Source organism: Manis pentadactyla, chromosome 4 (assembly GCF_030020395.1).
Source record: "Manis pentadactyla isolate mManPen7 chromosome 4, mManPen7.hap1, whole genome shotgun sequence".
NCBI lineage: Eukaryota > Metazoa > Chordata > Mammalia > Pholidota > Manidae > Manis > Manis pentadactyla.
Window position 1 is genome coordinate 21,542,770 of NC_080022.1, and position 20,843 is coordinate 21,563,612.

The 20,843-nt window shown below is 40.5% G+C and overlaps 1 protein-coding gene across 31 annotated transcripts in view; it reads left to right on the forward strand.

Moving 5' to 3' along the window:
• EPB41 (erythrocyte membrane protein band 4.1) overlaps positions 1-20,843 on the forward strand; it is a 224,511-nt gene that overhangs the window by 11,771 nt on the left and 191,897 nt on the right. For 5 of the 31 annotated variants that reach the window (XM_057499903.1, XM_036915006.2, XM_036915009.2 and 2 more), the window contains exon 1: positions 8,589-8,797. The exons of 2 other annotated variants lie outside the window; for them this stretch is intronic. The gene's annotated coding sequence lies outside the window, so the exon portion shown is untranslated. Of the gene's footprint in view, positions 1-8,583; positions 8,798-20,843 lie in introns of those variants that run through there. 24 more of the 31 variants (XM_057499904.1, XM_057499906.1, XM_036915007.2 and 21 more) reach the window with 13 other exon arrangements.

A 20,843-nucleotide genomic window follows, 5' to 3' on the forward strand; every position in this document is an offset into this window, starting at 1 on the left:
CCAACTATACCCCCTTCCTAGCTATGTGAATTGGGCACATTGCTTTACCTCTCTGATGTCAATTCCCGAAGTTATAAAATGGTGTTAAAATAGTACCCACTCCAAAAGGCTGCAATGCCTTCCTCAGAAAAGTGATTAATGCATGTTCTTCGTAAGAGGCTTAAGAGAAAATGGAAGAAGACATCTACTTAGGCCATAGGTCATCACCCTGTGGACATTTAAAAAGAATTTTGAACACAGGTGTCTTTCTTTGCTGAGCCTGCCCCTTTGCTGAGCCTCTTCTACAGGTAGCTGCACCACAGACGGCAAGTGTTCAGAGTGCCACTGAATGGAAGGTACCTTAGTTCAACCTCCCTGTTTTACATAAGAGAACACCAGCAGGTCTTACTGCCAGTAAGTTCTCTTTGCAAATCATAGTTGAAAATCTCACAATTTGAATCATTTAGGGAAATCTTTACATTGATATTTTGGAATTTATAAAAATCCTTACTAAGGTGGCATCCTATTGTTTTTATTAAATCTAAAGAATCATCCTTTTGGTAGATCAAAAGGAAAATGGTTTATGAAGTAAAAGCACATGAATACAAAAAAAAACATAGTACCCACTCCTTAGGGTTGTTTTGAGAACTAAAGAAGAGAGTGCAGGTAAAGTACATAGGCACGCAGCAAGTGCCCTATGCATCTTTGCTGGCATTGTAATAATGACCATTGTGGAAAGGCAGGCAATCTGTAAACTGTAAGAAGAGTATAAGCCAGGCAAATGTGGGTTTGAGTCCTTACTAGCTGGGTGATCTTGGGTAAGTTTTTCACTTCTCTGGGACTCTACTTCCTCATCTATAAAATGGGAATTATAGCCATACCTTCCTAAAGGGGCTGTTGTGAAGGTTCAGTGATGTATTGCATATGAAGTACCTGCTACAGTGTTTGGCATATGTTATCCCCATTTTATAGATAAGGAAGAGTGGAGAAGTGACTTTCATGAACTCATGTAGCATCCCAGTGGCGGGGCTTTGATTTGAACCAGGTCTGCCCACATTCAAACACCCACATTCTTTAACCTCTTCTTGCCATCACCCACATACGGGATGATGATGGTGGTGCTTGTTCTTATTGTTGCTGGACTCTTCCCATTATTCCAGTGACTCCCAGTGCCAACACCCATTTGGTGCTCAATAAATGCTTGTTGGACGAAGAAAGGGGAGACGAGTATATCCTCACTTCCAGGGAGGCTTTTACCTTGGGGTTGAGTATTTTTTTCTGCTTAGCTGACAGCAAATTTAAAATAAAAATCATACTCAGTACAGGTGTGGGCTTTGTAATCTGCAGAACCCTTTTGTACCCCTCACAGAATTCGATCCGTCTTGCTATCCTGTGAGACATCCTGGGTAGGCATTGCCACCTCCATTTGACTGGTAAGGAAATGGGAACCCAGCGAGGGTGATAAGGATTGAATGTTCGTGTCCCCTCAACATTCATGTGTTGAAGCCTCAACCCCTAGTGTGTCAGTATTTGGAGATGGGGCCTTTAGGAGGTGGCTGGGGTTGGATGAGGTCATGAGGGCAGGGCCCTTAGGATGGGATTCATGCCTTTATAAGAAGAGAGACCAGAGAGCTCGCTCTGTGCCATGTGAGGACACAGCAAGAAGGGAGCTGTCTGCCAGCTGGGCAGAGAGCTCTCGTTAGAATCTGACTATACCAGCACCCTAATCTTGGACCTCCAGCTTCCAGAACTGTAAGAAAATTAATTTCTGTTGCTTAAGTTACCCAGTCTATGGTATTTTTGTCACGGCAGTCTGAGCTGACTAAGACAGAGAGTAAGTGACTTGCTCAGAGTCACACAGTGAATTTAATGGCAGAGCTAAGGCTGGAACTTATTTATACTTGGTTCTCTCTTTCTTCCCCACTGCAATATTCCTAGTCACTAGAAGGCTTAGAAATGAGACTAGATGAATACTAGACAGCTCAGGAACTGTCCTGTTGCAGCACCTTTGGACTTGGGGCAAGTCAAACCTGGCTGTTTCTGGGTGCCCAGCCCCCCCACCCTCCCCGCTTCCCTACAGCTCCTCCTCTGCCCTCTCTCAGGTGAAGGTTGGGCCAGGCTGACTTTACCAGTTTTAGCAGGGGCTCAGCTAGCTGGTGGCATTAAGCCTCTCTCCATGTTTCTTTAGAAATCCTCTTGACCTCCAGGGTTCCCAGCTGTGGGGAGAGAGAATTAGTGGGTTAAGCTTGAGGGAGCTGGAGGCTTTGCTGGATCAGGGTCATTAGGCTTACTCCAACTGGCGAGATAAGGGAGTTGCGGGGGTGGTCATGGGAGGCTTGGGTCCCTCTTTGAATGTCCCAGGGCTACTTTCAGAAGCAGCCACAACAGCTTTTTCCCTGGGGTCTCGGGACAGATATTGCTTTTGTTCAATGATATTTCCAAACTGCTTTCCTGAGAGTGATATGAAAGCAATGTGGAGCAGAGGACAGTGGCATCAGTGGCATCAGAGGCATCAGACAGGCCTAGTTTAAGCTGCGTGATGTTAGGCAAATCACCTAACGTTTCTAGGCTGTAGTTTCTTCAACTGTAATTGAAGGCTACCGTACACTTCAGGGTTGCTATGACGTTATGTGCAGTAATGCATATAAAGTACTCAGTATGTGCCTGGAACACAGTAAATACCTAGTAAATGTACTTGTCATTACTTTTATTAATAAATTATCTCTAAGGTCCCTTCCAGTTCAGACAGTCCTAGGTTTTATCGCCGTAGAATTTAGCTTAGCCTCCAGCCTGGGAAGGGAAGTGTAGCTGGGCTTAGATGCAGGCAGTGAACAGAAAATGCTGTAGTTGGGGTCAGAAGACTTGTGTTCAAGTTTGGGCTTTGTCTTAGACAAGTGTGACCTTGGACGAGTCCCTTCCAGTTTCTGGACCCATTTTCCAATCTGTTTAAAAGTTAGCAGCTTGGGCTTGATGATCTCTAAAGGTCTGTCCAGTTCTAACATTTTGTGAACCTAGAGGCCTAAAGGAGCGCCTTAGCTGCCACCCATCAGGGGTGCTCTTTTACAGTTCCAACTTCTTTCCCTTTGGCCCCTTGTTTTTTGGAGTGTCTCTACAACAGAAAGGACATAACTTGATAACTCCAATGAATGCATTTTAATCACATTTAGTTTTTTTCTTTCACTGTGCACAGAAAACTCTTTTAAGGTAATGCAGTTTTTGTAAGCAAAGTGCACTGTATCAAAAAGGCGACAACATACTCTATTTACAAATATGAGAGACAAGGTATTGTACAGAAGTACCACAAATGTTGATTTCTTTTGCCTTTATCTCAAAAATGACCAGAACAGTCTGCCTTGTAGGCTATAATTAAAAAAAAAAATGCTGTAGTTAATGCATCCTAAAAAAATAACCATGGGTATGATTTAGATAAAAGGGTATTTGTTGGATATCATATGAGAGAGAAAAATGGGAAATAACCCTAATGTCCAACATGTAGGTATAAGTAAATGATGATATATCCACCTGGGTGCACTGTTAAATGTGGTGGTGAAAATATCATAATGTATTGTTAGGTAAAAAAGAGTTGGTTTCAAAACAATATGATCTAAATTTTTAAAAAGCTTTAGGTCGAGCCATATGCAATGGCTGATATTTGATGTAGGTTAATTTTTAACCTATAAAATTAGCAATTTTGAATGACTCAATTGAATGTATATAAACAAAAGGATGCCTATAAGAAAAGGGACCAGGAGGGAAGTCTTCCACCAAAATACTGATATTATTTCTGATTGATGGCTTTATGGTGATTTAAATTTTTTCTTCTTACTGAACTCTATTTTCTATGAACAATTCAAATACCACTAAGCATAATCTCCCAGAAAGGCATACCATTGTATAACAGTAATATTCCTGCTTTGTTATAGTTTGTTTGATTCATTATTTGTATTTAAAAAGTCTAAAATGACAGCAATCTTATGACCACGGGAAGGATGAAAAGCTCTATTCTACATGTATGTTTGGTACCTTTATCTCAAAAATGAGTTTTTATTCAATAGTCACTGTTCAGATCCACTTTGCTGGTAGGCCCAGCTTTTCAAAGCCCTCGTCATCTCTTGCCACCCCTCACAACAGACAAATGTTTTCCATGAGTCCTATCACTGGGGCGTCAGGCCAGCTGTGTCCCTAATTCGCCAACGTCCCAGACATAGAAATGGTTCAGACTCCAACTGTTCCCCCTCCTTACCCCTGCTTCCTTCCAATCTCATCTCTTCCAGGTCATTGGAGGCCCCTCTACACTCCTGGCCTTCCTCACTGGTCACCACCTAATTTCACTCTCTTCTGTGCAGCTGGTGTTTGCTTTTGCTGGAGTTTGCAATGGAAAAGGATTAGGACCCTTTCAGGCTCTTTTTTTTCTCCTTAGTGCCCTTGACCGCTGTAGGGGATGACAGGCAGCTAGCAGGGTCTGTATACCCTAGAAAGGAAGAGGAGGGGTGGAGGGGAGGCAGTGGTAGGCTCAGCTGGCAGGCGGGAAAGAGATGGCCCCTGGAGACCCCATTCTGTGGCTTGGAGCATGGCACAGCCGCCACCCAGATGTGAGCATGGAGCAGGCAGGGCAGGAGCTGATTTCTGCCTAGGAAATTACCCTCAAAGATGGTGTTTGGGAACTTTACCCTTGGAATCCAATGGTATCCTCTGCTGGGTGAGCTAGAAATGGGTGACTGGTTTGTAGAGGCCTCTTCTGAGAGAGCAGCTGGGCACGCAAGTATGGGTAGTTCATCCCTCACCCCCTACTACGGGTAGGTCCAGCTACACTCAGGGATTGTGTACTTAGCCTCGCAGGTGATGGTGTATAACCTAAGTAATAACAAAAATCCTTCATGGGTGGATAGGACCTTACAGTTCACAAAGCCCTTTCATCTCCAGGCTAAGAATTAAAAGCGAGTACTGGAATTCATGTCTTTTAGGTTTTAGCCTGTGCCAACAGTTTTCAGTGTGCTGTTGCATGGCACTCCGAATTTTAAGAGTAGTTTCTATCTGCCTTGTATCTAGCTGTTTTGTGTTAACCAAAGAACCTTGCTTTTTTTCAGGATGATGATTACTAAATACTAGCATCCAACCAAGCCTCTTTAACTATGATGCATTGTTAGCCAGTGCTTTGTGGCATAGAGAATATTGGTTTTTGTGAATCGGAATTTGCTGGGTAACATGGTGGTAGTGAGCCATCTGGTGATTGATCTTCAGGATTTCTCCTTCATGGTGTTATGGAAAATACTGGAAAACTTGGATTGGATTACTGGTGGAAGAATTAAGCGGCACGAGGAGGTCTTGGAGTGTTGAGGTTTTATTCTTACACTGGCGGTCTCAGAGGGGAGTAATCTCCCAAGGTCTGAGCCCTGAACAAAGGCAAAGGGAGCAATATATATCTTTCTGCTTCTGTATCTGCAACATTCTTACATGCACAGCAAGTGAGCAAGTAAGGGGAAGTGAGTTTAGGGAGTGAGCTTAGGGAGTGGGCCTGGCAGACCGGGAAGTTAAGGGAGTGTTTTGTTGTTTTTTGTTAAGAGAGGCAGAAGGGGCTACTTGGACTAGACTGCTGTCCTTGTAAATTTTTCCTTATCAATGGTACCAGATTTCCAGGTCTGATAGGTGAAGGAAGCCTCTGAGGTACAGAAGTGGTAGGGCTAGAGCTCCCTGAATCAAAAGCATGGCTGAACCTGAGAACCTGTGGCTGAGGACCAGAGTATTCAAACACAGGAGGTTCACTTTTGGGATGCAGAATGACCTCGGCCAAGTCACCTGACTTTACTAAGTCTCAGCTTCCTTATGTGTATAAAATGGGGATAACTTGTTCACTTGTTTAACCAGTATTTGTTGAGTGTGCAGTATTCCCAGGAGATTAGCAGAGGGACAAAGTCCCTGCCCTCCTGGAGCTTGTGGTCTAGTGAGTGTAAACTGCAGCAACTTATTGAGTGGGACAATAATAAATAGAGTAGAAAGTTAGGTAGAAGTAAGTGCTATGAAACAAAATTAAAGCAGGGCAAGGGTGTGTGAGTAGAGGCTGTTTTAGTCAGGTGTTACTCAAGGGTTTCTTAGGATATTTCAAACACATAATTAATATGATGTGCTCTGCTCAGTGCTGACCATTGAGTGCTTGACAGATACATTATTACTGTGTCAGCCTGCTCCACATCTCTCAGCCTATAGTTTCCAAGGAGCAGTGATATTTTTTTATTAAAGTATCACTGATATACAATCTTATGAAGGTTTCACATGAACAACATTGTGGTTTCAACATTCATCCATATTATCAAGTCCTCATCCCCTGACCCATTGCAGTCACTGTCTATCAGCGTAGTAAGATGCTATAGAATCATTACTTGTCTTCCCCATGTTGTGCTGCCTTCTCTGTGACCTACCTATATTGTGGTTGCAAATTATAGTGCCCCTTAATCTCCTTCTCCCTCCCCACCCACCATCCCCAACCCCTTCCCTTTGGTAACCACTAGTTCCTTCTTGGAGTCTGTGAGTCTGCTGCTGTTTTGTTCCTTCAGTTCTGCTTTGTTTTTATACTCCACAAATGAGTGAAGTCAGTCAGACAAGTACTTGTCTTTCTCCACCTGGCTTGTTTCACTGAGCATAATGCCCTCCAGCACCATCTATGTTGTTGCAAATGGGAGGATTTTTCTTTTTTATGGCTGAGTAACATTCCACTGTATGTATGTACCACATCTTCTTTATCTATTTATTGATGGAAACTTAGGTAGCTTTCATGTCTTGGCTATTGTAAATAGTATTGTGATAAACATAGGGGTGCATATGTCTTTTTGAATCAGGGATCTTTTTTTCTTCAGGTAAATTCCTAGAAGTGGAATTAATGGGTCAAATGGTATTTCTATTTTTAGTTTTTTGAGGGGCCTCCATATTGCTTTCCACAACAGTTGTACTAATTTACATTCTCACCAACAGTGTAAGAGGGTTCACCTTTCTCTGCATCCTCACAAGCATTTATTGTTTCTTGTCTTTTGGATGTTGGCCATTCTAACTGGTGTGAGGTGATATCTCATTGTAGTTTTAATTTGCATTTCTCTGATGATTAGTGATGTGGAGCATCTTTTCATGTGCCTGTTGGCCATCTTTATTTCTTCTTTGGAGAAGTGTCTGTTCAGATCCTCCACCCATTTTTTAATCGGGTTAGTTGTTTTTTGGGTGTTGAGGTGTGTGAGTTCTTCATATATTTTTGGTGTTAACCCCTTAATGGATAAGTCTTTCACAAATATATTCTCCCAAACTGCAGGATGCCTTTTTGTTCTGTTGATGGTGTTCTTTGCTTCAGAGAAGCAAATAGCAGTAATAACATTTCTGTAGACTTTACTGTGAGGTAGGCACAGTAAACTCATTACATCTAAGCTCATTACATATTTTAACTGATTGAATTCTTACAATTATTCTTATGAGGTAGAGACTATTATTATCCCTATTTATGGGGTTGGAAACAAGCACAGAGAAGCACAATTAGGGAGGGCTGGAGGCTGAGAATTGAACCCAGGTAGTCACTTCTAGAGGCTGAGCTGAGGTGTGAGTGGGATGTGATTAGATACTAGAAGGTAGTCTAGCTGGCATCTAGAGACCCTGATGTCAGATTGCCTGGCTTCTTATCCTGGCAGGTCTAAGTCTCTTCAGTTTCTTCATCTCTAAAATGGGAATACCAGAACCTATCTTACCTTATAGGGACTGTGCTTGAAACAGAGCCACCTTTCTACTCTGTGGGACCCCAGCCTGTTCAGAGACCAGCCTGGCAGGGAGTGTGAAGGGTCAAGAAGGGTCTGAAGCTTCTGAACGGCAGTAAAGGCACATCAGGCAATTGTCAGAGCAGCCCTAAGTTCAGCTGGAGACCAGACCTTGGAAGTTAGGTCTTTAAGATTTTTGGGGTGCCAGGGTAGAATTAGGAGACTCTAAATGCAGAAGACAGGCAAAATATTGGTGTGTGCACAACATTCAGCTTCCATTTCAGGCCCTACATAGCTGCCAGGGCGGGTAGAACCTTACCGAATGTCAGAATTGGAATGGCGCCTAAGAGATGGTCAAATTAGTAGGTGGGGTAACTGAGGCGCAGAAAAGCTGAGTGGCTTACCCAAGGTCACTAGATATGTTAGCGGGTAGTCAGCTGCTGAAGCAGGGCAGCAGCCTCGGCTTTCCTTATGGCTTTCAAATCTCGGCCTCCTACCTGAGCCTCCTGTGGGCAGAAAGGGCCTCACCTTCGTCCCAGGCACTAGCTGCCTCTTTCTCCACGTGGCTGCTGCAGGGGCCGGGAACACCCGGACGAGAGCTCGTTCGCCGTGCGCGTGCGCGTGCGCACACTCAGCCAGCCCCCTTGCCTGTTCCTCTTTTTTCTTCCCCTCCCTTCTTACCCACCTTAGGGGAGGGGAGCAAGGAGAGGAGCACGAAGTCGGCCTGTGCCAATGGGCTGATGGGCCGCGGGCCCGGCCCCCTCCTTCCCTCCGGCGCCGTCCAATAGAAATTTACTACAATGTTGTGGCGAGCGGAGGGGGAGGGGTGCGCGCGGGCTGGCTGGCTGCGGGCCGGGCGGGCCTCGCCTCGCGGGGGGAAGGCGGGAGGACGCGCGCCTGGCCGCCTGCCCGCTCGCTCGCTCTCTTGCTCCCTCCCTCCCTCGGCCGGTGGGTTCGTCAGTCAGTCCGCCAGCAGCCGGCGGGCCCGCGCGCCGCGGAGAGCCGGAGACTCGGCGCTAGCGCCTCCTTCTGCCATTGTTCGTTGGGCGGCTGCAGCGGCGGGCGCCGGTCCCCGGTCCCCGGAGCCACCGGTGAGGCGAGGCGGCGGCGGCGGCGCGCGAGCGGCGTTGGGGAGCGCGGAGCTGTCCCTGAGGGGACGGTCCTGGCGGCCGCGGCGCCGCCGCAGCCCCTTTGTCTCTAGCCCCCTGAGGCCCCCGGCCGGGGGCGCGGGCTCTACGGCCTCTGCACGCCGGAGGCTGAGGGGCTGAAGCAGCGACGCGGCCGGCCCGAGCAGAAAGACCCAGGGGTTGCGCTGGGGGAGCGTTTCAAAGTTAGGTTTAGGGTATATTTTTGACGAGGGAAAATCCGCACGGTCTGGTCTGTCAATCATTGTACAGTGGGCAGGAGCCTTGGAAGGAAACCAAACGGGGGAATTGCAGGTTCCGGGTGGTGAAGGTGTTGGGTGCAGCCGCAGAGCGATTTCTTCGTGACGAGGTAGCTAGGCTGTCTGGAGAAGCCGGGCGCAATCTGAGCGCTTGAGGGAGCCTGGAGGGTCTTTAAGGCCTTCCCGCCATAGGCACCGTATCGTTAAAAAAAATTCCCTGAACCCGAGGGCTCAAATGTTCTCTCGCTTAGTCTTCACAGTTCCTAGTGACCAAAGGGTTAAATCTATTCTCTCGGCTTCGTGACCTCCTTTTTCAATTCGCGCATCTGTCGGCTTGAAAATACTTCCTCCTGCTTGCTGGACTGCTTTTACCTGTGCAGGGACTGGATCTAGGCTCGCGCTCAGAGACTCATCATTAGGCTATTTTTCCTGGGTGGTGGTGGTGGTGAGGGGGTTGCCAAAACAGGTTTTTTCTTCCCAGGAGCAGACAATCTCTTGAGAGAGAAAGTGACTTCACGTGAAACAAATTGCTGACCGATTGGTTTCTGGCCACATGATAGCCACTGTCATCCTGTTGTTTCTCTTGTACCCTTCCATAAATGACTAGTCTGTAGAGACTTGTCGTTTTTTGGCATATATTACTGATTAGGAGACAGTTTTCCCCGTTTTTCTAAAGAGATGCTGAGTTTTTTTTTTTAGTAGTCTGGTGATTTCACAGCTGCTATTTTGTTCCTTCTGATGTCAGGGGACATTGCAAGAAATGGTTATGTCTTGTGTCTTGGATATTATTATAGTGGATTTATTATGCTCTCTTAAGGATACACTGTACTTCATGCTGTTGCTCATTGCTGTTTCCTGTACTCTCAGTCCTGGCAAAATTTTAGTTGGTTTGTCCCTTTTACTCTTTATGCATCCTTTATATAATTCTTTTCATCCAGTTTTGTTAGTGGATCATTATGGAAATTTGATGTACTCTTCATTTACCATTTCTGTAAGTTGGAAACATAAAATAGTCTTTGCCAGCTGTACAATGTTTGGTTTTATAAAAAAATTGGGTATTAATATAACCCATATAGAGTGCAAAGCAGAATATCTGGCACACAGTAAGCCCTCAGTAAGTGACAGATTAAAAACATGGACATAATAACTGAACATCAGGTTGCTTTGAAATCAAGGTGCTAATTCAGAGTGCTTTCTACAGGAACATTATAATTAAGGTAAAAATAGACGTTATTCATATCCCTGGGGAAACTGAAGTATGGTATATCTTTGCCACTATTAAATTGAATTCACTGTCCGACCCACGTTCAACATGCTAGCCTGATTCCTCTTTCTTCTAGTAACATGACTGCACTTTTAATTATATGATTGAAGTCAGGCTTAGAAATAAGTGTTTTTAATCTTTAGGGCTTGCCAAAATTCTTCTAATATTTATTCCAGTGTTTTCTACCAAATGTCTTACAAGTCCTGCACAACATGGCCCCAGTCTACGTTTCCATCCTTTATTCTCCTTATTACTTGTATTTTTCAACCAAAAAGAATTCCTCAGTAATAACCCATGCTTTCCCATCTCTGTACCTTTGGCCATGCAGTTCTGTCTATGCTTGTCATATATATTCCTCCTGATTGTTTTCAGTTCTCTTACACTGAAAATGTTCCATGTATCAGTAATTTGAAGTGTGGGAGAAAGTTCATGTGCAGGAACTTGATGGAATTTTTTGTTTAGTTTTGAATTTTCTTTGAGCTTCATTAGAATGGCCAGCTAGATGAATTTTCTTTAACTAGTGTTTATTAAAAGGGTTTAGGTCCTAAGTGCCCCATCAATGTGTATAGCTCTTCGTGAGAGATGATGGCTAATGGTAGATTAAGGAAACCTCCTTAGGTTTCTGTTCTACTCAGAGCTAAGAACACCAACTTGACAAGTTTAATGCTTGGGAACTCTGGCTGTCAGCAAATAGACTAACCTAATAGGACAAAGTTGGTTCTCTGCTTGCTTTCTGGATCTGTTCTCTTTCTTGATGGTCTAAAGGCCAGTGTTTCCTTAATGTTTGTTGAACATGATGTTTATTGAACACTCAAGTCATATTTATTGTACTAAAGTAGTAGATATGGTGAACAAACCTATATTTTCCTCAATATAATATATAAGCTAGCATAATATAACAACTTATGTACTATTAACAAAATAATACACAAATCATCTTTGCATATTTAAAACACTTTCATCTTCTCACTTTTATTTTTTCCCCAAGAAACACTTCTAAGCTAGTATCTAAGTTAACAAATTATTTTAAATGATTCTTGACTTCTCTGAAAAAAAACAGTGGCATTTTGTAGAGATATGACATTGTATTTTTCCTGTTATTCTCTTTTGTCAGGTTTGTGCCCCACATTTAAAGTTCACCAGCGTGATATTTTTTCTTGTGTGCAGCTTGACTTTTGGAAATTACAGAGCTAGCCTTCCATCTCGTTCCTTAGTTTATGGTCTTAATTTTCAACAAATTCATATTAAGAGAGTGAGTGTACTTCCAATGCTATTTGGTTTCCTTCCTCTTGTTCCTAAGAAAGCTTCAGAGTTAAACCTGTCAGAACGTTGCCTTCAAGTCACAAGATTCTTGAATTCTCTGCAGGTACTTTGATATGCTTACCAATAGATTGTGCTTTAAAATATGAAGTCTGTAATTTGTGATGTGAATGATAGGGCTTGCTTATATTTTCTGAATGTCCAAATCCAGTTCAATATTGGTGATCTCATTTTATAACTTTAGAATATCAGTGGCCTTTAGGGGCTGAATTTGGTTCTGAAATCAAGAGGAATTGTATGTTTAGACCATCGTCTATTTCCCTGTTATCTAAGAAGCCGTCCAGCCTAAGTGATGCCAGTCTGTTTTTCCAAGAGTCTCAGCAGATTTGTGATTGATCACATTCATATTCAGTGGCAGATTTATCTCTGTCTTTAAAGTACTTGTTTTCTCTGTTGCTTGAGCATGGAAGCACCTTATTTTACTTGTGAGTTAACCAGTAATAATTCTAACAACTTTTTTCTTATGAACAACTTTGCTTTTTTCTCTGAATAATGCCCCCAAAGATGAAACTTGTAAAAACATTTTAAGAGTCCTCTGAATTGATCCGTTATAGGCCTTATTAGTGTAGAGAATCTAGAATTATTGAAAAGTAATTGATTCATTGCATTTATAATAGCTTTTAGTTAGAGAAGATCCAGATCCGAAATATGTGTTATTTTTTGTTGTTTAAGTTTGTTGGTGTCACTGGGGCTTACTGTGTGTCCTTTCTATGAGTAAGTTCATAGTGTGTTGAGTAAAACAGTGTAACAGAATTCTGGTATATGCACTGGGTTAAATTAGTATTTTTATTTACTCTGGTGCTTCTTTAATGAATACATAGAAAGAGTAAGAAAAAAACGATAGCAATGAACAGCATTCAGAAATTGGAGGTGTTAAAAAGGTGAACTTTGGTATTTCATTTTGAGTGCTGACCTTACATAGAATAAACTGATTGACACTACTTCAAATGTTGATTTTAGGAAAGTTTAGTGGGACAATCTGATTATGATGAAGACTGTTTACACTTATTTTTGCTAATTATATTTATTTGCAGGGGATTGTTTACACCTGAAAGTATTCAAAAATAAATTGGCTAGCTCTTTGAACTTTAAAGGAAAGCAACATACCATGGCGTGGCCAATACAATTCAAGGAATGGGTTGGAGAGACTTTAATATATCCTACCCCGTAATTCTCATCAGCTTCCCGCAAAGTCACCAAAGTAAATATGCTACCCCTGAAAGTTCCCTCTGCATAGTAATTCCAGAGCCAGTCTGCCATCACATTTATTTTTTTTTTTAAATTTTTACTTATTTTTTATTATTGCATTAATTAAGACCAGTTCTTATTTTGGAGTTACCTGTTGATTCTCTCCCCAATAAGTCCATATGGATTAAGCTGTGATTTATTTATTTATTTCCTTAAAAAAAAATTATGAGACTTTCACATGAACAACATTCACCCATATTATCAAGTCCCCGCCATTGCAGTCACTGTCCAGTGTAGTAAGATGCCACAAAGTCCCTGCTTATCTTCTCTGTGCTATTAGCTGTGATTTACTAAATTGCTACTCTCTCCATGGCTGAGGGCTCTTAGGGTCACCTCCACACAATCTAAGCCTTCTTCTATCACTCTCAACTCTCAGGGAAATCTGTATATGTAGAGATTAAAATTGTTTCTGAGCTATGTAGAGTGGAACAAGGGTAGGGTTAAAGTAATCTTGGCAGAGTGGGTAGGAAGAGGCAAGGTTGTCTGATGGAATGGATAGGAACTATGATGGAATATTTATATTGACAAATAAGTTTGGAAGAAGTAGTAGATGCTCTATTAATATTATCTAATTCTATTCTAGCTATATTCAATGTGTATCTATAATTCTATTATCTGATAATATTACTGTTAACAGACAGGAACACCTCAATTGTTTTTTGGAAGTAGGTGGAAATAATAAAATAAAATAGGATATAATATATACTCTTATAGTTAATTTTGATTTATAAACATAACCTGCCTGTTCCTTGTGCCTGCCATCCTCTACAGAAGTTATTCTGTGGACTTTTGGTAGGCCTTCTGTATATCTGAATTGTAGCACTGGATACAACATAGTCTGAGGTTTAGATATTTTCTATATTAATATTCACTTAGAAAACTTGTGTTATATTTTGGTCATATCTGCATTAAGCTGTAAAAAAGTTATGATATAAAAGTTTTGTGTGAGAAACTTTCAGTGATTTAACAACATTAAAGCATAGGGTTATTTTGAATTGGTTAAATGTAAGACTGTGACCCACAAGTGTAATAGAAATGTATACTTTGGTAATTTATGAATTTATAGTGCTATGCCAAGGTTCAGTTGTGATTGCTATTCAGCTGTTACTTAATACTTAAATTAAATAACCTTATTAGAATCATTTTAACACAATGGGCTCTTACTAGTATATTGTTGAGTACATCGTCTTACAAAGAATTGCTTTTTAAATTTATATGTCAAGTGTATATTTTAATTTACCAATTTGAAGTTCTACATATATTCAAGTGAAAAATGTTTAACTTTGATACTACACTTGGTACAGATTGTTGAAATTCATTTTTCCCCTTGGTTTGAACCATATGGACACAGGCAGAACTGTCAAGAGTTCCAAGAATTTAAACCGTTAAATTTTACCTGCCAACCGTTTCAGTATGCAATAGAGACGTGGAAGGCATCTTAAAGTGAAAGCTTTTTTTTTTTGCTACCACCCACTTGCTGTTTCTTGCCCTTTTATCTTTTTTAATTTGATTCAAAGAATCTACACTGTTGCAAACTTACTACCTTCAGAGTCCTGCCAATCTTTTTGGTATTATGTAATTATATAAACCTTTTGCCTAGTGTCATATGATGTTGTATATATGTCCTCCCACACATGTGTCTTTAGAGTAATTTCTTTCCATCTGGTTTTGGAAATGAGCTCTTTGTGAGATTATTTTTAAATCTTCAAGCTTTCTGGCATCCTCAGCACTTGAAATAACACAGTTGCTTTTGAAGGTAAGAAAACCCACATAGTATATTTAGTGGTTTTTCCAGTGAAAATGTAAGGAGTATTTTATTTTTAAAATCATATCCTGTGTTCCAAACAGGCAAAATATGTATTTTATGTTTAGCTAGTCTCCAGATAGTTTCGTTAGGTAGGAAATAGTTGGTTGTTGCCAAGCAGATAAAATAAAGAAGAAATACTTAAGGGAAAGGATGCCAAGAATAAGAAACCTGTTAGAGGAAAGATATTTCAAAGATATTTTATTCTCTGAAGGTTTATTGATTTCCTCTTCTGAACTCTTGCAGCATTTATTTGTTACATACCAGATCTGTCATGTGTTATTTTATATTGCATATAAAAATGGTATTCTGTAGTGAGATTATCAGCTTCTGGAGGGCAGAGGGTCAATGTTATGTCTTCCATTGCCCTCCCCACCCCCCCCAAACACAGATATTGCTTAGTACAGTAGCTAGAATAAGGGGCACACTAGACATACAGAGGTGTAGTGAGTATGAGAGTTCCAGGATAATTAGATTTAAGATTTGGGTTATAATTCTGACTGCTAATTGCTTCACTCAGTTTATGCTTATGTATATATCATATTTTCTTGTATATAAGTTGCAGATATCATGATACCTTGCTCCTAAAACACTTCAGTATGCGTCTCCTAAGAATAAAGACATGATCTATCCTATATAGCCACAACACTGTTATCATACCTAAGAAAGTTAACAGTAATTCCATAATGTCAACTAATACCCGATCCATATTTTAAGATTGATATCATCTACTTAGCAAAGTTCATCCAGTAATTCTTTTTCCTTCAGATGCTATTTTTGTTGACATATCCTTGCTAGAAGGATTATATCCAGAATAACTGTTAATGAACACTGGTTAATAAGAAATGTTCAGTCATTAATGTACTCCCTTTGGAGTTTTGTAACATTGAAAAGACTAGCATTGGGGTAAATGATTGCATAATGATCATAACATCACATATAAATAAATACATTGAAGAATATGTCAGGTGACCAAAGGGCAAGGTGTTTCGTTTTTAGATTTTTATTATGCCCTACTGTGGTAGGCAGCCTTTAAGATGGTATTCATGACCTTATGTAATCCCTTCTCCTTGGGTGTGGCCAGACCAGGTGATGTGCTTCTAATGAGTAGAATACAGCACAGGTGGTGGGATGTCACTTCCAAGATGAGGTTACAAAAGGCTGTGGCTTCTGTCTTGGGCACTCTGGCTTTTTTCCTGTCACTTGGATCACCAGCTGCCACATCGTAAGAACATTCAGGCAGCTCGCCCTCATGGTGAGAAACCAAGTCTGTCAGCAACTATGTAAGTGAGCTTGGGAGCAGATTTTCTGAGGCCTGACAATAGCCATGTGAATGAGCTTGGATGCAGGTTCTGCAGGCAGAGTCTAGCCTTGAGATGAAGGTTGACAGCTTAACTCCAACTTCATGAGAGATCTTGAGCCAGAGGCACTCAGCTAAGGCATGCCTGAATTCTTGACCCACAGAGAATGAGATAATAAATGTTTATTATTTTAACCACCAAGTTTTGGGGGTAATTTGTTGTATGACATTAGATAACTAATATACCTACCATTTGTTAACTTCATAAATTTTTACTGATGATCTACAATTTATCAGGCACTGTCCTAGTCCACTGGGGCATATGGTAAATAAAGTAGAAGAGAGGAAGGGTCTTTTCATGTGGAGCTTACATTTTAGTGAGATAGAGCAAATAATAAGTGAACAAATCAAGTATAAAACATAAGATTTTAGTGAGAATCAGGGAAAGTAGGATAAGGGGACAGAGTGAGGGAGGTAGGTTGGACACTTGAAAACGAGTGGTCTGAGATGAACTCTTTGAAAAGGTGACTTTTGAGCAGGGTCCTGAATGATACCTGGAAGAGAGCATTCCAGGCAGAAGAAAAACATGCACAAAGGTTAAGCTTGTTTGGTGTATTCGAGAAGCATTAAGTGAGCACAGCATGGTGGAATCAAAATGATCTAGGAGAAAATGGTAGGATTTGAGATCAGAATGGTTGTAGGAAGGAGAAGGAACAGTTTATGTAGTGCCTTGTTGGCTGTGTTACAGACTTCGCATTTTTTTCCTGAGACTGGAAGGGATTTTGAGTAAAAGAATAGCATGATCATTCAATTAATACATATTGATTGATTATCCACAAGAATAGGACCCTGTGGGTATATGCAATCACAGAAATGTAGAATGCCAGACCCCTGTCCTAAGGTAATTTAATGATCTAGTATTATGACTGGCATGCACAAATATTTAGGCACAGAGGTGCTGTGTCATGGGAAGATATCTATTTATAGGAAAAAGAACAGACTAAAACCTAGGTTAAAATTCTGGCTGGCTCTTTTATTTTGGTTTAACACATTTCAGCCACTACTGGGTGGTATTATCTACCAAATAAAATAATAATGCTGGTGTTTATTAATGACTTATTATGAGCCTGTGTTGTGTGCTTTATAGGTATGACATAGGTGTCAAAGAGTGTGAGCTCCAGAGCTTGAATGCCTGGTTTTAAATTCTGGTTGTGTTACTCTTAGCTGGTGTCCTTGGGCAAGTTATATAACTTCTGTACCTCAGTTTACACATTACATAACATGGGAATAAAATGACTTACCTTTTAAGGTTGTTATGATGATTAAATGAGTTAATATATGTGAAGTGTTTAGAACAGTGTCTGGCACCAGATAAATGTTAGTCATTAATTTTGCATTTAAACCTCATGACAACCCTATGAAGTAGGTGTGATTAATCCCATTTTACATTTTAAGTAGCAGGTTACAAGTTAAGTAACTTGTCCAAAGTTGTACAACCAGCAAGTGAAAATTGGCTTCAAAGCTGCAATCTTTACAAAGTTGTACCTTTACTTAATATGTCTGTGAGCAAGTCAGGAAGGAGAGGTTTGGATGCAGGTCTTCTGTCAAAGCTTATGATTTCTTAATGATTGCGACCTTGTGAAAGTACTAGTCCATGCCTAGTTTCCTCTTCTGTAAAGTGAGGATAATACCCGCGTTACACAGGATACATAGTAATAGCAAACAAAAGCAAACCTTGCAGTGTGTATACAGATGCTCGATAATGTTAGTTCCCTTTTCCCTTTGATAAAATCTGACCTGGAGATGGGGGAAAATAACCTTTGGTTAAGAAGAATAATTTTTGCATTCTGACCCATACCTTTTGTCTACTTATATTGGGTTATCTATGTGTCTATGTGATTATTATATGTAAGTAAATATAACAGCTATCTAGAAATGCAGATGGTTTTATCTAGTGGTGATCTTTGGATTTAATTCAGATTAATACTGTAACATTTTTAAGCCTATGTGTGAGTATTCTAAAGACCCATTTCACAGCAACTTTGGCTTTATAGCCTCATTTCCGGGTTGGTAGGCCACGATCATGTGGTTGGTGTCCCCATTGTTGCTTTTATCTTTTGCAGCAGATGTGAAAGTAAACATACAAGGTTGAAAAACAGGAAGGGGTTTGGTTGATACTTGTTGGGAGGGTATTTTTGCAGGGGAACTTGTACACAGGCCACCTGAAATCTGAAGTCCCTTGACTCTTCCTGACTTTTAGCAGATGCAAAAAGATATACCTTATTGTTATAAAGTAAATTAAAAAAGCAAATGATTTTGCTATTTAATGAATTTATGGATTTGCATATATTTTTACATTTAAACATTGGAGAAGTGATACAATATGTTCCTCTTTTTGTTTGAAACAGACAATTGATGTATAGTTTAAACTCTGGGTTCTTTTTACCTATGGAATAATTTTCCAATAAGGAAATGAAGAGGTTTTTCTGTTGTTGTTGGGTATCTGTTCTAATATCATTATACTGAAACTTTTTCTAAAGCCAAAACTCAAGATGGCATTTATTTTACTTGTCTCTTGTCTTTGTTCCTAAGAAAAGGAATTAATACATGTCAAATGCTAGCTATATATCAGGTACTCTCCATAAGTACTTATATTGTGCTTGTATTGAGTTCATATATTTCTGTCTTTGACATTCAGTCCACAATGAGGTTTTATTGCTTTGGTGAAATCCCTCCCTCTTGCTTTCTTCCTCCTCTTTTCCTCTCCCACTGTATTTCCCTTTCTTCCTCTTCCTTCTCCTCCTAAATGATTCTCTTCCATACTTTTGCTGAACAATTTTCTATTAATAGTATTTTGGAGGCAGTGTGATATAGCAGCTAATAAAGATGTGGATTTTGGAATCAGATAGACCTGGGTTTACAGTAAGATTATTTTTACTAGGAAAAAAACTGCTTTCTATCCTAAATAAAAGCCAGGATCCTCCAGAGTTGGCATTAGAAGGAGATTCTGCATGTGCGGTGGAATCATTGGAGCACACAGCAAGGACTTTTGTTCCCAAAGATTCACTTTTCCCAGGGGAATCCCTTACTGACCTCAGGGAGTGTTGCTTTTTCTTTAATTTTCTGTCCCAGAGATGAGTCTTCTCTTAATGCTCCTGTAGTGCATAGCTGAGACCAGGCTGGAACATTTAGTACTTTACTAAAGCCCTGGAGATGCAAAAGGGAAATAAACTCAGAATTAGTAGTATGTGTACGTATAATCTGGCTCACAAGATAAAACTCCTCTTCAGTTCGTGGTCTTCTATTAGAATACCTCCCTTCTTGACCACAACACATGTATCTGCCTTCTAGTGGCAGAAGCTGTTTGACTCTTCTACCTGGGAGTGCCTCCAGCATATTCACATTGCTCTAAACCCAGAGGGAGAAGGCCCAGAAATAAAAGAGGTTCTCTATCTTGTTTGCATGTGGTCATATCTGAGAGAGGAGTCACTTCTTGCTTGTGATCAACACCAGGTCTCTACAACCCTTAGGGGAGACCACGGTTACCCTTAGAGTATCTAATTACTATTCACAGAAAAGAAACACAAACATGAGGGGTTTTGGGGTAGAGGTGGGAGTTCGGATTTCGTTTTAACCACTTATTTTGGGTCATATAGTTTCTAATCATAACTCAGTAATTTGACACAAAATAGCTCTTAATAAATATTCTCCTTTCATTCTTTAATTCTTAACGCTGTTTGATACTTGTGGTGCTACCCTTTAGTTTGTTGATATTTTATCTCAGGGTTTTCCTTGAGGAGATCCTAGTACTTAATCAGGTTCAGTTTGGCAGAGTGTAGTGGTTATAAACATAGCTTGGTGTGATCAAGATGGAACACCTGGTGCCTTGAGCCGGCTGAGTTTAAATGTTAAAGGAGGTGTCCTTTGTATCACAGACTGTTGATTCTGGAAAGGGATATAGAACTAGGCTATTGATACAAAGTTCCTGAGTTTGTCTCTAAGATAAGAAAAGAGTAATAGGGTCAAAGACCTTTGGAGTCACAGGCCTGATTTAGAACCCTGGCTGTGATACTGATTAGCTCTGTGTATTCAGGCAAGTTACTTAGCCTTCCTGCTTCTCTGTTTCTTCATCTGTTAAATTTATATAGCATGCAACATAGTAAACCTACCTTTTAGAACTGCTGAAGAGATTAGGAATAAAATGTACTATGCTTAACATAGTGCCCTGCAGATGGTGACCACTTAATGAATAGGAACAAATTATTATTATTTTAAGTGACATTCCTCTAAAATCCTGTTTGTACCTATATATGTTCCACCCTTGGCTTTTTCTTTTTTTTGACAGCTTTATTGAGATGTAATTAATATACCATACAATTTACTCCTTCAAAATGTACAATCAGTGTTTTCTAGTATGTCTACAGAGTTGTACAGTGATTATCTCTATCTAATTTTAGAATGTTTTTGTCCCTTCAGAAAGAAATCCCACACAATTTAGCAGTCAATCCCCATTCTCCACTCTGCAACCCCAGCACGAGGCAACTCCTGACTATAGATTTGCCTAATCTGGACATATGTATAATGGATACATACAACGTGGCCTTTGTGATTGGCTTCTTTCACTTAGCATATTCAGGGCTCATCCTTCCTGGCATGGATCAATAGCTCATTCCTTTTTATTGCTGAATTATATACCATTATTTTTATATACTGTATTTTATTTATCCATTCATTGGTTGATGGACTTGTGGGTTGCTTCTGCTTTTGACTGTTATGAATAATACTGCTTTAAACATCCATACACAAGTATTTGAGTG